We start from the raw sequence: 16,432 nt of genomic DNA on the forward strand, positions 1-16,432 counted from the left end.
GTCTTGAAACAGTTTCATATGTATTAGTATTTAAATTTGAGTATGCTGCAATGTGGTCTTGTTTCCCCACTTGGTGGTTGTTTGTTTATTTTTTAAGGTTGAGAAGTAACAAGCAATTGGGAGAGAAGATTTTATTAATTCTTCAGTAATGACTTAAAAAAACCCAAGCAGTAGTTGAGATTGTTACCATCTAAACTGTGAGTCAACAATACAAACTAGTAATAGTAAGATCTGATTTTTCTGGGGAGGCCACCTGAAGAAGCAGTACATCAGTAGAAATTGTTACGTGTGATTTAGATAATGATGCAGCCCAAAGTGAAAAGTTCAGAGCTTGCTTCAGGACATGCTGTATGTAATCAATGGCTAAACAGTAATGGCATACAGTACACCTGCATTGATGGAGGGAAACAGGCAAAGTTACAGAACCTTTTTGAAAACCCATTTGGGAGCACTCTCACAGCCTGGTTCTTTGCCTACTTTATATTTCCTAGCAGCACCTCCTTTGTTGAGTGTGAAGGGCTGGAAGTAGAAACCCAGAAGGAAGGAATGCTGAGATTTTGAAGATTTTTGCAGTTTGTGTAGAGAAGGGAAGAACTAATTAATCAAAAAGAGAAAGATTTATCTGTATTGTTTCTCAGGAGTGTTCCCCAGAGGTTAAGACCAGCTTAACATTAATGTGTTCATTCTTTTTATTGCCTGGGGGTGGCTTCACCTTTGGGCAAAGAGGTAATGTTCTGATCCAAATTCTGCTTGCAGTGATTTTTCCACTAAGCTCAGTGGGCCTTTCTTGGCCCCACTCACTTTATTTCAGTAAACAGTAAGTTTGCATACCTGTATGATAGAAAGTTAGTGGCAGAGGACCTCCTCTAGAGCCAGTTTTCTTCTTTCCCAAATAATTCCACTCTATATGGAAAGTACAGCTGGACACACCAGAGGAATGTTTCAGTGAGATGTCTGATTGATTGTTCTTTCTATATTTTCTGGCTGCTAAATAGAGTCCAGCCAGGCTAAATGTTTCCAAACAGCAAATCCTTCCAAAAAGGGGAAGATCAGCTAAATATAATTTGAAAGTGTATTAGGCTGGCTTTCTTGTATTTCTGCTTTTTCAGATTTAAATATGATTCACTTGGACAACTGAACAAACTAATTCAAGAACTTTGACATATTCCTACTTCAGGAAAACAAAATGAAATGGTTCTCAGAGGGTCCTTGTAAAAACCTTTTGCTGTGTGCTTAATCACAGGCAGCAGGAGGTGCAGAATTCCAGCAAGGTGCCTGGGAAGCTGCATGCGTCACGTTTCCTCTGCCCTTTGTACATGGACTCACAGGCATGCACAGTTCCATATCACTTCCTGAGCACTGTATTGCTACTTTATTATACTCAAATTGTCTCTGCAGCAGCTGGGGAGGGTGTAATGGTAACCAGAAGAGAAAGGCAGAGAGTTGCTGTTAACGGTATCAGCTGATAGACTTTATTGTATGTTTACTTCAGAAGTGAGTTTTCAAGAAGGATTTACAATTTTGAGTGCTCAGTTTGAGAGACTGTGGGCGTTTTTCTTTTATTCAGAAGTCAGCCAGCCACTTCTGTGAATTACAGCAGGAAATTTGGGAGCTCAGAAAAATACCCTCCCCTCCCCCCAACAGCATGTCTTTGGTGGTTAACAGCAACTCTCCAATGTCTGCAGACACTGGGTCATGTCTCTGATCCATTGGCCTTTTTACTTTCCCATTTATCCTGAAGCATACCCCAAATTAAAAACACCATGAGGTCATTTAGAAATAAATCATCTTCTTTTACTAAGTTACTTACATTGCAAATTGTACTTACAGTGGCTTCCCCACTCCCTTTTTTTCTGTTGTGGTGATTTTGTTAAACATGACAGATAATTACATCTTAGTTGATCCCTTGGCTATTGTACTTAAAAATGGCTGGTTTTGCTTAGTTCACTTTTAATTCACCAGTTGCCTGCAGCCTACAATAAAAAAGAATGCAAACTATGTTTAAAAGCTTTAGAAGGCAGATCTGACAAATGCAACATAGGATTTAGAGACAAAACGCAATTGGCCACTCCTACTAAATCACATCCCAACTAATGAGAGGGTTTGGGATAGACAGAACTATTTGGCAATTTGGAGCCTCCTGACAGGCAGCTAAATCTACTGCTGTCAGAAGTTCGGCACCATGTTGAAGTCAAAGGACCATTCCGGGAAACGTGGGAACAGGGTACTAGAAGGGGTTGCCTGGGTCATCAAGTCCAGTTTTCTACTGCTGTAGACATCCATGTTTCATAGTCCCTTTCATTAAGTTACCAAAATCTATCTTAAAACTAGTTAGGTCGTTTGTCCCCACCATTCCCCTTGGCTGGCTGTCACAGAACCTCTTTCTTCTGATGGTTAGAAGCCTTCTAATTTCCAGCCTAAATATATTCATGGCCAGCTGACGCCCATTTGTTATTTTGCCAACACTGTCCTGATGCTGAAAAAAATATATATTCTCTCTCCTTTAGTCCCTTAATGCAAGACATAGACTGTCCATTTATTCATTCTGCTACACTATTCAAGCTAGATCCTTTGGGGTTTTCTCCTATAAGAATGTCTCCATTCTCCAGAGATTCCTTTCTCTGAGCAAGCTGGTCACAGTTCGACTTCAGCCTTCTTGACTATGTGTAGTGAAGTTTGACTGCAGTATGCCAGTGTGAGGTCGTACTAGTGCTTTAACTCTGTTGTGAACACCTTGTTTCAAAACGGTGGTTCTGAATTTAACTGGTAACTCAGATGTGGAAAAGTGTATCTGCAATTGTCACAGTATAAACACTGCAGTTCATAAGCACAAAGACAGTGCAAACTAAAAAAAGTCTTGACCCACTATCCAAAATTACTACATGAAAGTTTTAGTTTAAAACTACGCCTTTGAGATTTTTTAATAGAATCATAATAATGTCACTCCAACTAAAGCTGCCCAGAAATTAATTTGTCTTATATGGCGCTGTTGATCATCCTCAGAAAATGTGAACAGTCTTCTCTATCAGACAGGGCACAGATGAAGTTGCTTGCAATGAACTAACACGTTTGTGTAGGGGGGATAATAAACTGAAATAGATTTCAAATAAACAGAAACATTTCAAATGAACTAGCTCTAAAGTAGATTTAAAGTATTTAGGATTTGGAAAGACTTGGTTTACCAGTAGATGGCACAAATTAGCTTGATTTGGTTTCAGAACATGTATAAAGAATACATTGACTAAATAATGAATTGAAGTTCTAATGAAGTTCTATTTATGGTAACTAGATGACAGCAGAATTTATAAACAGGAGAGTGACATTCATATTTTGCGTTATATTGCCCTGGTAGGCTTTTTTGTTAAAGTAATTTATTTGCCAGTGCACTAAACTCTGTATCTTAAGGGGTTTTGACCTGATTTTAGCCAATTCAGGTCTAAGTAGAAATGCCAAGTCAGTCAGTGGGTTTGGATCTGTTGCCTTGCAACAGATATAGACATGTTGCCTTGCATAGTGTGCAAATTTGAGTTTGTTTATTTTGTTGGTAGGGTAGTTTGTTTTTTCCTCCAAGACAGAACACACTCTCACACTGAATCTTTCATTCCAGGTGTTTAAATACCAGTTGGCAAAGAGTTTCATCCATTAAGTTGCCAGCTCTTTTTAATTGGGCTGATTTTAGCTCCGGGCATTTGGTACTTTGGAGAACGGCTCTGTATCTTGGAAGACTTATCCCACACTGAGATGTGGAGGAGTGATTCTGACAAAACTCTTGCCTCATCCTCCACTCCTCCCTTTCCAACCATGTGGCCACGTTTTTCATGGGGAATCCCAGCCCTGGTGACTGTATGGATTGTCTCCCTACTTTACAAAACAGGGCCATATTACAGAGCAACAAGGCAGTCCCAGCTCAGCCAGCTACCTCCCTGTCCTCTCAGGTGTTGCCTCCACCCTGCTGGCAACCGGGGAATTATGGCCTATTTTCTCTCCATCTCTCTCTCTTCCCTGCTTTTTCTCTGTCAGGTTTCTTCACTGTAGGTTCCTTTCAGGTATCATCACAGCATTCTTGCTTCAGAGTTTGCAAGGATGGTAGATTTTTCCTTACAAGACCACAGCCTTTTTGGGATGTAGTTGAAGACATTTTTTTGCAACAGGCAAGAATGCAAGAAAGAAAGAAAAAAAAAAATAAGAAAAAAAAAAATATTACCTGGCCTTGTTTGAAGGATGATTTTGTCAGCTTGATAGGATTAATGTGATTCTGCTCTCCAGCATAAAAGGAATTCGAGTTCAGCCTAGCTATTCTATAAAAGGTCATCAGTAACTGGATGAAAAAAAGCTGTTTCGGTAGAAGGACTTGGAACAACACAGGATCTTGAAACAATTATCTATTTTATTAACTGAAGGGCTGATCAATAGTTAATTCTTGTTGGGATAAAAAAGACCCCTCTCAGCTACTTTCTTCCCTCATAAATATAATTACAAAAAAATCTCCTTTGTACTGTAGTGAGTCAATATAATGTGGACAGACATTTACTCAGTTATGACCTGTTAAATTAGGAGGTTTTCTTACCTGGGAAAATGGCACATCATGTTGTATAATAGAAAAAAACCCTGCAAAATAATTGCCTTTTCCCTGTTTCATTTAACTTCTCTGTATGTAATGAACATATTAGAACTTGGCCAAGGAACCTGGGGAAAGCAGGATTTAGCCAACGGATGTGAAAGTCAGGTTTGAGTTATATGCTACCCTAAAAGCTCTTTTAAGTACTAGAGGAAGCTTTGTTAGGAACTCTTCCAGTTGTGTGTCACTGCTGAACACTGTGCCGGAGGAGCTTAGATGTCAAAAGAGAGATGCTCAGGAGCTGCGTTTGTCCCTGAGTGACTCAAAAATCCCCAAAAGAGGCAACACAGAGGTGAGAATGCTACTAATGCCGACAGCCTGCAGCTGATGACTTGATACTTCACAGCTTTTGGAAGATGACTCCTACGTGTCTTAGGATAAGAGGATTGGACCTTGAATTGAAAAAGAGATTTGAAATAGAAGAGAAAGGAAGGCAGGATGTGTTTAAGGAGCTGCAAAAGCAAGGAGGAGAAAAATATTTTGTCTTGGGTGGTGTGGCTGTCTTGGGTGGCTGCTAGATGGCACTAGCACACGCTCATGCTGCAGAGGGGATGTGCATCAGCGAAGGCAGATTTCTTCTGCGGCTCCTGCCTGGCTCATTCTGAAAGCACAACGAGATGGTTGCTGCGTGTATCCTGAGACAGCCCACCGCCTTCATCGCTACTTTTGTGTCTGGATTTTAAGGATGGGGTAACGATTTTCCATTCATGTAAACAGGAGCCTGTATTTCAGTTCTTTTAAACTTTAAAAGCACTTTGTGACTCGTGACTCTTTGAGGGTGAATGGTTTTGTGCAAATTTAATGACTGTTGTGACACTGCATAGAGTCTGTAAAGCATAAAATTCTGCAAAGGCAAGACTGGGCTTAAACATGAGAGCAACCCTTCTTTGGATATTTTTATTGATGAGATATTGCAAATGCTTGTAGCAAGCAGAGAAAATTAAATTCAGTCTTATGAGACTTACTGTGTAAGTGGAGGGAGAAAACACATAAAAACCATCCTGGATGATCATCAAAGCTTGATAATTATTTTTACTAGTTGTGTAGAACCATTTCTGATTGCATTGGCAAGCTCAGTAAAAGGCGGTGTGTGTTTTATGAGGGATTAGGATGAAAAGAGGGTGTCTGCCTTTCCCTGTCCATGAGCTAGAAGGAGTTTCATATACATGGAGCAGGCGGGACGTGGAGGCACAGGGAGTTACCAAGGAAGTGGCGGTGCCAGAGGCACTGGCATAATAATGGAAATGAAGAAAAGGAGGAATTAAGAGCGGGGGTGTAGGCAGGGATGGACTTGTGCAGGGTCTGGAAGATTCCCTCTTGCCTCTGGTGTTTTCCAGGCAAATGCAAACTCATCTAATCTCTGCTGTGGAGTGTGAATATCCCTCTTAAAGTTTCTGACTGTATCTAAAAGTGCTGGCTTCATTCTCCTTCTGCATGACTGAAACCTCAGACTGGGCTATCCAGACTAGATGCTAACTTCCTTTTAAACTTACTGCTGAGCCCTTACACCATTTTTATGCACTACTCATGTGTATGCACACCTTACACATGAAAGGGGAGCCCATGATATGCGTGGCACCATTGGCTCTAATGTTATGCTCACAGCACCCTGTTGTACAGAGTTATGTTCATGCAGTTAATCCAGATATTAGCAGTCAAGTTATTACAAGGATACATATTTACAAGAAGTGCATAAACTTAACCTTGTCTTTCCCAGATACTGATATGGCAACTATTTTTGGAGGGTGTTATGAGATTGGTACTAAGACATCCTTTGGGGAGTTTTCACCTTTGACACTTCAGTCAAAAGAAACAATTAAAAATGAAACCTCCTGGGAGTCCAAAATACCATTTAGAAAACTCTTAGGAGTAACCAAAGAGTTTGCTTTTCAAGGTAAAGCTGTCTCAGCTGTACTTTAATGACTCTGAATATTTGCTGTCTAGGCTTCTGCCACAGGGCAAATCTGGAGAAGCAGAGTATCTTATAGCACTGCTAGACTTCTAGCTCAAGGCTGTCTGCAAATTTTTGGGTCAGGTTTATGGTACTTGTAAATAACCTTGGTAAAGATACTTTAGGGATCAAGGCAAGGGTTATCTGATCATGATAGGATGGATTTCTACCCTATTACAGAACAGATGCTTTTAACGGAGAACTGGTCTGTCACTTTACAGTGAGGTTATTTTGTTGCTGTTGTTGTTTGAATATACATCAGAGAGTAAATACTAATTTCTTCAGCCAAGATGAAATAGGTGGTCTGGAATTCCCCACACTTGAGTAGCCAGCCAGCTAATACCAACTCCATAAGAGCCCTTCTTAGGAACAGAGGGAGAGATGTAACTTGCTAAATGACATTCTAGGACCTCCTGGTAGCATGAACTTGTTTGTTCATGGTCATTTGTTTCAAAACCAGTTTGTACCAGGGCCTGCTACATTCAGCTACTGTTTTCTACACATTTTCTGTCTTTCATCTGCCATCAAAATGAGAGTTTTATATGGAACCTGTACCTGTCAAAGAGTTATCTCCATTCATCTAAGAGACAGGGAACAAAAGACACAGAGTTTTGAGACACTGGCAGGAGGTATTTATTTATAAATGTGATCAAAACATTGGAGGGGAAAACAAATGTAAATTTAGAAGTTGTTTCTCTTTTGTAATGATAGATAATGGACAGTTTGTAAGCTTTTTTCTGCATTTAGATATCTTGTTTTCTTTACATTTTGCTTTGTGTCACTTAGCGTAATAAGGTGTATATTGTCAAAAGTATGTGAGCTTGTTCTCCTTCCTTTCCCTTCATCCCTTCTCCTTTTTTTTTTTTCCTGTGCTACTCTCTTTGCTTTAGTTTTCTTCTGGAGTTTTCTAGAATGTTTAAGAACTCTTTAAAAGCTTTTCTGATTTAAGAAAGGCTATAGGGTAGTAAGAGTGTAGTGATTTTTTAATGCTTATTCTGCAACTTCTTGCAGTTCTATAATCAGTCTCTACTCTCCCTTTGTTTGGTTGTTTTCTTTATAATGCTTTCAAACTGAAAAAATATTCAAAATCTGTTGGCCTAAAAAGACTAAAAGAAAGGACGAATCCCCAACATGCTTTTGTTGCATCAGTGAGCCAAAAAAAAACCCCAAGGGAGTTAGATAACAAGTTAAGTCAACAGCCTTTCTGAAAGAAATCTGAAGACTCTGGTGAAAGTGAATTGGTTTCACTGATGCAGAATTTTTTTGATTTTTTTTTTTTTGTTTTAAACTGTTAGTTTATTTGTATGATCTCTACTTCTCCAACGTTTAATCCATATAGAGTATTTTTAGGGCTATGTAGTTATAGGTATACTTTAAGATAAATAAGTAATGGTAAAATCTGTAATGGCAGATTCCAAGTCAAAAGTTGCTTACAGCAGCACAAAAAATATACTTCATCTGTACAGCCTCTTACACAATTGTGCCTCATGTAGGTGAATTGAAAGGCTCTACTGACGTGTTCAAAACTACACAACTTTCTATTGTGAAACAAATCTTGTGTTAGACATGCTCTGAATGTTCCCAAGGTGTGAGCTCACAAAATGGTTCCTCGTAGCTTACATATTAGATACACAGTTGGTCTGCTATTGATGTCTAATCTAGATAAATAATTTTGCCTAATTATGATCTAATGTGTATCTAATCATAAATGCTATTTTATATTTTTAACCCATTTTTCTTTTTATTATATATTTATTATTTAAAAAATCTATTTCTTTTATCATAGTCTTTTTTTTGGAGACCTGTGAATTAATTAGAGTGGAGAACTGCCAGCATACTTTGGCAGACTGTTGCTTTAAATACTATGGATTTATTCTTAAACATCACTGTACTTAACCAATGGAGATTAATAATACAATACTTTCAATGTTCAATACTTTTTAATGAATGCAGATGCTTTACACATTAATAGAGCTAATTTACACAAAATTAGTATGTGATGCTTTTTAAGGTAGTCTGCTAGTCCAAAAATATGTGCTAAAACTAAAAAATTGATACACTCCGCCTGGTACTTACACCAGCACTGCTGACATGTTGTCTTACTGCTTATTATCTGTCATCTCTCACAGTCTTGTTTCTAAGTATTTTGGTATGGGCTTCTGTTTTTTCATTGCCTGTATTTGGCATAAAGACCCTTCTGGGTGCTACTGCAGAGATAGTACAGTAATAACTAGAGTGTACAATTATTTGAAAATAGTATGCATATTAGCTCCCAATATTCATTAGAAATCAGTCAAAAGCTTCTAATTTTAGTTAACATCTGTGGAAGTGGACATCCGTAATGCATAACTTGGTGTTCTAGATATACTGGTAAAGACATAGCTGTTGTTATATGTATGCATCATTGAGGAAAAAATTGTGTTCATTAAAGTGGTTGGATTGCATCATCATCGTTACCTATTTGTTTGTTTGGTAAAGCCAATGAAGAAGAACTTCAAACATAGGAAAAGGAGAAGTTGTTCATGTTAAAATGTCTGTTTGGAGTATGATTTTTTTCCTGGTTGTTTTTACTGACGATTGTGATGAAGCGTGAGAAAAACCATTTCATATGAAATTTTTGTGTCTGATGGGTAACAAGGTTTGTGAAGGATTTACAAAATTTAAAAAGCGTGGCACTTGTTTTACAGCATACTAGTTCTACAAATGTCTTTAAGGATTTAAATAGATACAAAGATGATGGGAGAAAGATGGATCATAGAGGAGGGACTGTGAGGAACAGGGAAGGAGAGAGAGAAAAAGCAGGTCAAGGAAGGTGATCATTCACTTCTACTGAGCACTGGTGAGGCCACACCTGAAGAGCAGTGTCCAGTTCTGGGCTCCCCGGTACAAGAGAGATGTGGACTTAATGTACAGTGTCCAGTAAAGGGCCACAAAGATGTTTAAGGGACTAGAACATCTCTCATGTGAGGAAAGGCTGAGAGAGGTGGGACTGTTAGGCCTGAAGAAGAGATGGCTTTGAGGGGAATCTCATCAATGCACATAAATATCTGAAGGGTAGCTGTATAGAAGATATTTGTGATAACTTGCTGATACTCAAAAGCCACCTGAACATAGTCCTGGGCAACCTGCTATAGGTGACCATGCTTGAAGAGGGGGGATGGACATGATGATCTCCAGAGGTCCCTTCTAACCTCAGATATTCTGTGATTCAGAGTAGAGGAAAAGTGCATGAGGGTGGGAGGAGGGCTTGCTGAAGAAGCCTGGGATATGGAGAACATCAGGCACAGAGCAAGCTAACAGACAGTCCTAGAGAGAAAGAACATGCAAAGTCAGAAGTGCAGAAATCTTCCTTGGGATTTTCAGGTCACCTCAGCCCCTCAGTACCAGGAACAGGCATGCCTGTGGTTGTACATATCAGATAGTTTCTGTATCACAGAAGCTGTCCTCTCCCCAGCACTGTCTTTCCCCCAGCCTGTATATCCAGAGAATGTGGAAGAAATACGCTAGTTCCTGGTGTCCCTAAAGTGGTGAAGTAAGGTCAAACAGTGCTTGACTTTCTGGTTAGAAGGGTTGTGCAGCAGGACACTGAGGAGCCAGCAGTGGCATGTAAGTCATCTGCAGATGAACAATGCCAGAGTTCAGGAATAGCAGTGATAAAGACTTGTAGATAATCAGAGGTGGGACTACGCCTAAAGGAGGAGAATAAAAAGGAGTCAGTGGTGCCAACAGCATTGCTCAACCCAAAGGTTTCAGTTGAACAAATTATCCACAAGTCTTTCTGTGCTGTGTGCAACAAAAGGGTTTGCTGAAGGGACTAAGAGGGGAAATGTCACAAAAATAATCAGCAAAACTAATAGCAAGTGTAGTAGGAATTATGTGTGTATAGGTATGTATACAGGTTCATATGCATGCATACATACTGTACGGCAGATACAAAGAGATCTTAAGCGAAACTGAGCAATACGGGTGTGCCTGTGCACAAACATTTGTTGCAAGATGCAGGAGAGCAGAGCATCCAGAACATGATTTTCACTGTGAGTACCATAAGGCAAGATATCATAGTGATAAGAACTGCATAGATGTTCTACAGTGGCCTGCATATCCCTTCCTTCCTGGACTTCAGAAACAGTAGATGTGCAGCTATCTGACAGTGGTACCACACACTACTTCTTTCCAGTAGGCTGTTGGGAGACCTGCTGGTGACAAGCAAGATTCCTCATGTACAGCCCAGCTCTAATTAGTTCATTCACACTATGATGGTGTGGTTTTCAAAATGGCAATCAAACCACACTTGTGTGATCAGCATCTTCATTATTGTCTTTGTATTTGTGTTGTTTTCTAAACTCTCACGCCAGACCAGATAGAGGTTTCGCAGAAAACTATGTCTCACACATGGAATGAGTGGTGAGAGGAGAGAGTACTTCTTGACCATCAGCATTTCTTTGAAAGTCTACTTTTTGGTTGGATTGTTTGTGGCGCTTCTGTTTGTTAAGGTCAGTTTATTCACCAGACCATTGCTGTACTTCTTTATCACCTACAGTTTGATGTTCATGATTCAAATTATTATAGGAAACCTCTTCTTAACTAGAGAAGACTGATGTAGCTCTGTTCTTTTTATCACAGTAGTCTCTAGCTGCCAGTTCTGGAGCCTAGTATCATCCTTTTATCTGAGAGTGGCTGGGTGTTAGGTATCAGGTGGCTGAGTTGCATCTCCTTTCATCCTCTAGGAAGCAAAAGGGACCTTCAAAACGTGGTAAAATGTTGGAAAGTGGCCTTTTTTTCTAGGAAAGTGGCCTTCTAGGAGAAGGTCTATTCTACTGAAGGAAAGACCTGAGAGCAAGGAAAAAGGCAAATGTTCCCATTGAAACTGCCTTGAAGATCGTATTTTCTCCTGCTGTCTTCCAGTACAGTGCTCTCACACAGACTGCCACCAAGATATGCTGGATTTCTATTATCCCTACAGCTAAAGTGGTAAAGCAGTATGATAAATAGAGTGAACCAGCACAGAAAGAGGATAATAAATTGCAGACTGCAAATAGGTTAATCTTTGATTGTTTTAGTGCTCAAATGAGCCACTGCTGAATAGCATTTATATTGTCAGTTCATTTTCTTTGGTAGACAAGGGGTATCCAGTATATTTTTATTTTTCTCCAGTAGGTGGGTGCAAAATATGTAACTTAATTTTGTTCATGGTGGTTAGCTCAGAAGGTCTGGTTGCCTAAGTAGCTTTGGTGTGCCCAGGATAAACATCAGTTGGTGATGGCAGTGATTTGGTGTTTTCATAACTGTGTGATGCTTCACTGGTGACAGACATAGCACTTACCACCAGACTTAACTTGTTTCATGGCTTTTGATGATAATATCAGCGATGGGGGTGCTGAGAATTGCAAGCTTTTCCGAGTGGTATTGCCTGATGCTCTTGATACAAGATTCTAACCTACATAAAAACAGATTCCATTTTTCTAACTGGCTTTTTTTTCCATATCATGTCATTCTGTAACCAGCTGGTGAAGCACTAAACAAATAGGTTCAATTTTTGGAAGCCAGTGACATCAAGGCTTTAACTCTGAATGTTTTTTCTATTTGAAACACCAGAAAGAAAGATCAAATTACTGAACTGCAGGCCATATGTAAGGAATCTGAAAATTTGCACCCAGGGGGATATTTCTTAATATTAGTAGCAGCCTGGAGAAGGTACACGCTGCTTTCTTGCAGCTTTCAACTCGCTGTTCTTTGAGAGGGGAGAAAAGCAAATATTAAAAAAACCCCCCTCCAAACTGAAATCAGAATCAGAGGCAGGTGGACTGTGAGATATTAGGTTGACAGCTTATCTGATGCTGTGATAAGTGAGAAAAGCCTCAGGACTCCTAATTATCCTAGAGGATCACTACCTGCAAGAGATACTCAGAAGCTGTTATAATGGCTTTAGGTAATTTTTTCCTTAAACTCAAACAGTCTAAGGCATAGCACAGAATTTAGCCCTCTGTTCGTAGCCATTATATCTCCTGGGATTTAACAGGTTTGCATCTGTATGCCTGTGATGGATGAGTTAGGAAATAGGGCGTGCCAGCCATTTGTGCACACAAGGACATTCACCAGGCAGACAAACAGCTTCTATGCCCACCACGTTGAAGTTTTTGAGCAAAGTTAGTGTGACTGAGAGGTTTGTGCACAGCTGACAGTGCATGGGCAGTCCTGGGTTACTTTGTCTGTGACACTGAAAATAAATCTCAGGAGAGAAAACCGATTTTTGCAGTAGCATAGTAGCATGACCTTCCTTGGCACCTGTGTAGTCATGCATATACTGAACAGGAGGATCAGCACTACCGATAGCATTATTCCATAGTGCAGACTGTATCATTTGTATTGGTGAGAAATAAAGAACTGAATCACTCCTGCTCTCTGTAAACTTTTGGGGTATTCCTCATTTGCAGTTGTTATGTCCCACATATGACTGGCATAGACTCATTTCAGGAGGTAGCATAGTGTCAGTAGACAAACATTCTTGACAGGGGGTATATTCCTTCTAGAGAACATGGTGCTCTAACTAGCTGGTTAATTAAATTTCTATTTGATACAGCCCAATCAGCTGTATGCATCTGATGTGATGCAATCAGCTTTGTCACTAAACAGCTTGGTTTCTTAAAAGTTATTAGACTTAATCAGCTTGTTGGTTGTTTAGCCTTTTACTGCCTAAGAGAATATGTACATGGAAAAAGAAAGGACTCCCCTGGAATAGACAGTCATTGGTAGTCTGTGATTAACAAAATGGGAAAAAACTCATCTGTTTTCTGTAAATTTCCAAGGGTTAGTGTATATCCTGAATGACGTATGGTTCCTTAATGACTGTAAATCTCTATCCCTATGATGTGTGCTGCATACAATAGTCAGTCCCTGTGTGCTGTCCTTTATGAAAGTCTAATCCAGCTGAATCTTCCTGTGTTCTTCAGACAGTGTTTCTATAGATCATACGTAGCATTTGCCAGCTGCTGAGTGAAGGTGCAAGCTCTTTCTGTTTATTTCCCATGTTTCTTACAATGTGTGGACTTGGTGCCATCATAAGACCAATTGCTCCATATATAAGCAATGTTCTTCTATCTAGGGAAATGTTAGTGGGTGCTTCCTTGGAATCATGAATGCCTTCATTATGTAGGTAGCCCCATCACTGTTAAGAGCAGCCTAGGCTTGGCTGATTATGGCATTGTCATTCAGTCTCAATTAATTAACTAATGTATTTATAGCCCTGGGGGCAGGGGGGGGTGTGTGTGTGTGAGTCCTACATAAATACTGGCTGGTACTATTCTGAGGAAATAGCTCCTGTAGCAGCATTTAATTTGCATTTATTAGTATTATGGTGATGATTGATGTTTACCATTTCCATAGATCTACACAGAGCACTTGGCAGAAGAGGTAAAAAATACCTGCCACAGTGAATTAGAAAACAAGAACTGAAAGGAGTACAAAGATGAAGCTCAATGTAATAAGACTATGTATTAAACAAGATTTGACATGTGTACTTCTTATTCTTTCTCTCAGTTTACCTTCTTTAATAGCATGGAAAATGTCGGGCTTTAGGAAAGATCTAAATGAGCAGATAGTGCTGCGTTGCACAGGGATATGATGACATCTCACCTACATGCACAAAATGGAAAATAGTAAAAATGCAATATAGGAAGCAACAAAGTATGTGGCAAACCACACAGGAGGAGAAAGTACACCAGAGTCAGGGTCCTTTTGGTGGTCCACTGCAGCAGTGTAACAACTTGTTATGTTCATGTTTCCTTTGACTGCCCTTTGCTTGCTGTCAAGGTGAGGATGGAATTCTTACTGACATTTGGCAGAGAAGGTGATAATCACAATAGCTGTCTGTAGCACTCTTTATCAACAGGCATGTAGGAATGAATCACAAAGATGCTTGCTCATCTGGATGTTGTTAACTGCTTTCGAGTGTTCAAGGATGTCATCTTGTAATATTGGTATCAGTAATTTCCCTTTCTATCTTCAATGAAATCAGACATGGATTTTGTGTCATGTGTATGTAACATACTTGCTCAAATTATCTGTTCTTCAGACCTTGTAATTTTAATCTTTAGTGGTATTTCATCACTACTGTGGTTTTGACTTTGCTAATCACAAATACACATGCATTAAAGATTGTGCCTAGGAATTTCCATTGTAATTAGACAAGAGAGGAAAGATGAACGTAGGCAGGCCGAAAAAGCAGCAGTGGCAGCAATGACTACTGGCCAGTGTGATTTACAGTATTCAAACTAAGTGAACATGACAACTTTAAGAACAGCATAATTGCTCTTCTCTACCATAGAAGCACCATAACAAAGGAAAGTAAGAAGAAGATTTTAAAAAGAACAACTAAATATCACAATTATCTAGGTTGGAAAAGACCTGTAAGATCATCAAGTCCAACCTTTAACCCAGCACTGACAAGTTCACCACTAGACTATGTCCTTAGGCACCACATCTGCACATCTTTTAAATACCTCCAGAACGGCGATTCAACCTCTCCCCTGGCAGCCAGTTCAAACAGGCTAGGCAGTCCTTTCAGTGAAGAAATTTTTTCTAATATCCAATCTAAGCCTCCCCTGGTGCTACTTGAGACTATTTCTTCTTGTCCTGTTGCTTGTTGGAAAAAGAGACTAACCCATCCCACTACAACCTCCTTTCAGGTAGTTGTAGACAGTGATAAATTCCCCCTTTAGCCTCCTTTCTCGAGGCTAAACAGCCAAGCTCCTTCAGCCACTCCTTATAAGACTTGTAGAGGCGGATAGATGATCACTTCCTTACTCCTGCTGGCCACACTGTATCTGATACAGCCAGGATGCTGCTGGCTTTCTTGGCCACCTAGGCACACTCCTGGCCCATCTTAATCCAGTTCTTGACCAACACCCCCAAGTTCTTTCCTAGTGAGCAGCTTTTTACCCACTCTTCCCAAAGTCTACAGCATTGCATGGGGTTGTTGTGACCCACGTGAAGAACCTGGCACACCACCTTGTTGGACCCCATACAGTTGGCCTTGGCCCATTGATCCAGCCTGTCCTGATCCCTCTGCAAAGCCTTCCTACCTTCAAGCAGATCAACATTCCCGCCCAGCTTGGTGTTGTCTGCAAACTGAGGTTCAACTCAATCCCCTCATCCAGATCATTGACAACGATATTAAAGAAAGCTGGCCCCAGCACTGAGAACAGGGGAACTCCCCTTGTGGCCAGCCACCAACTGGATTTAACTCCATTCACCACCATGCTTTGTGCCTGGCCATCCAGCCAGTTGTTTACCCAGTGAACCATACACCCATCCAAGCCATGAGCAGCTGGTTTCTCCAAGAGAATGCTGTGGGAAATGGTGTCAAAGGCTTTACTAAAGTCCAGGTAGACAACTTCCACAGCTTTTCCCTCATCCAGTAAGCGGGTCACCTTGTCATGTAAGGAGATCAGGTTAGTCAAGCAGGACTTGCCTTTCATAAACCTGTGCTGACTGGGCCTGATCACCTGCTTGTCCTGGATGTGCCATGTGATGGCACTCAAGGTGATCTGCTCTGTAACCTTCTCCAGCACTAAGGTCAGACTGACAGGTCTGTAGTTCTCCGGATCCTTCTTCTGGCTGTTCTTGTAGATGGGCATCACATTTGGTAGCCTCCAGTCAACTGGGACCTCCTTGGTTAGCCAGGGCTGCTGATAAATGATGGAAAGTGGCTGGTGAGCACTTCTGCCAGCTCCCTTAGATGCTTGGGTGGACCCAATTGGGCCCCACAGGCTTGTGTTTGTCTAAGTGGTGTAGGAGGTCACTGCCCGTTTCCCATTCCCGCTGCCCAATTCCAATCCCTGTCATCAAGCTCACTGGTTTGGGTA

At 40.4% G+C, this 16,432-nt stretch overlaps 1 protein-coding gene across 7 annotated transcripts in view; it reads left to right on the forward strand.

Annotated features, from left to right (window-relative positions):
• The first annotated feature begins 5,208 nt into the window (after nt 1-5,208).
• The window catches only part of LOC136017319 (alpha-1-antiproteinase F-like), a 40,151-nt gene continuing 28,927 nt past the window's right edge, over nt 5,209-16,432 (forward strand). For all 7 annotated transcript variants that reach the window (XM_065685533.1, XM_065685532.1, XM_065685526.1 and 4 more), the window contains exon 1: nt 5,209-5,308. The gene's annotated coding sequence lies outside the window, so the exon portion shown is untranslated. The remainder of the gene's footprint in view (nt 5,309-16,432) is intronic.

Source organism: Lathamus discolor, chromosome 6, assembly GCF_037157495.1.
Source record: "Lathamus discolor isolate bLatDis1 chromosome 6, bLatDis1.hap1, whole genome shotgun sequence".
NCBI lineage: Eukaryota > Metazoa > Chordata > Aves > Psittaciformes > Psittacidae > Lathamus > Lathamus discolor.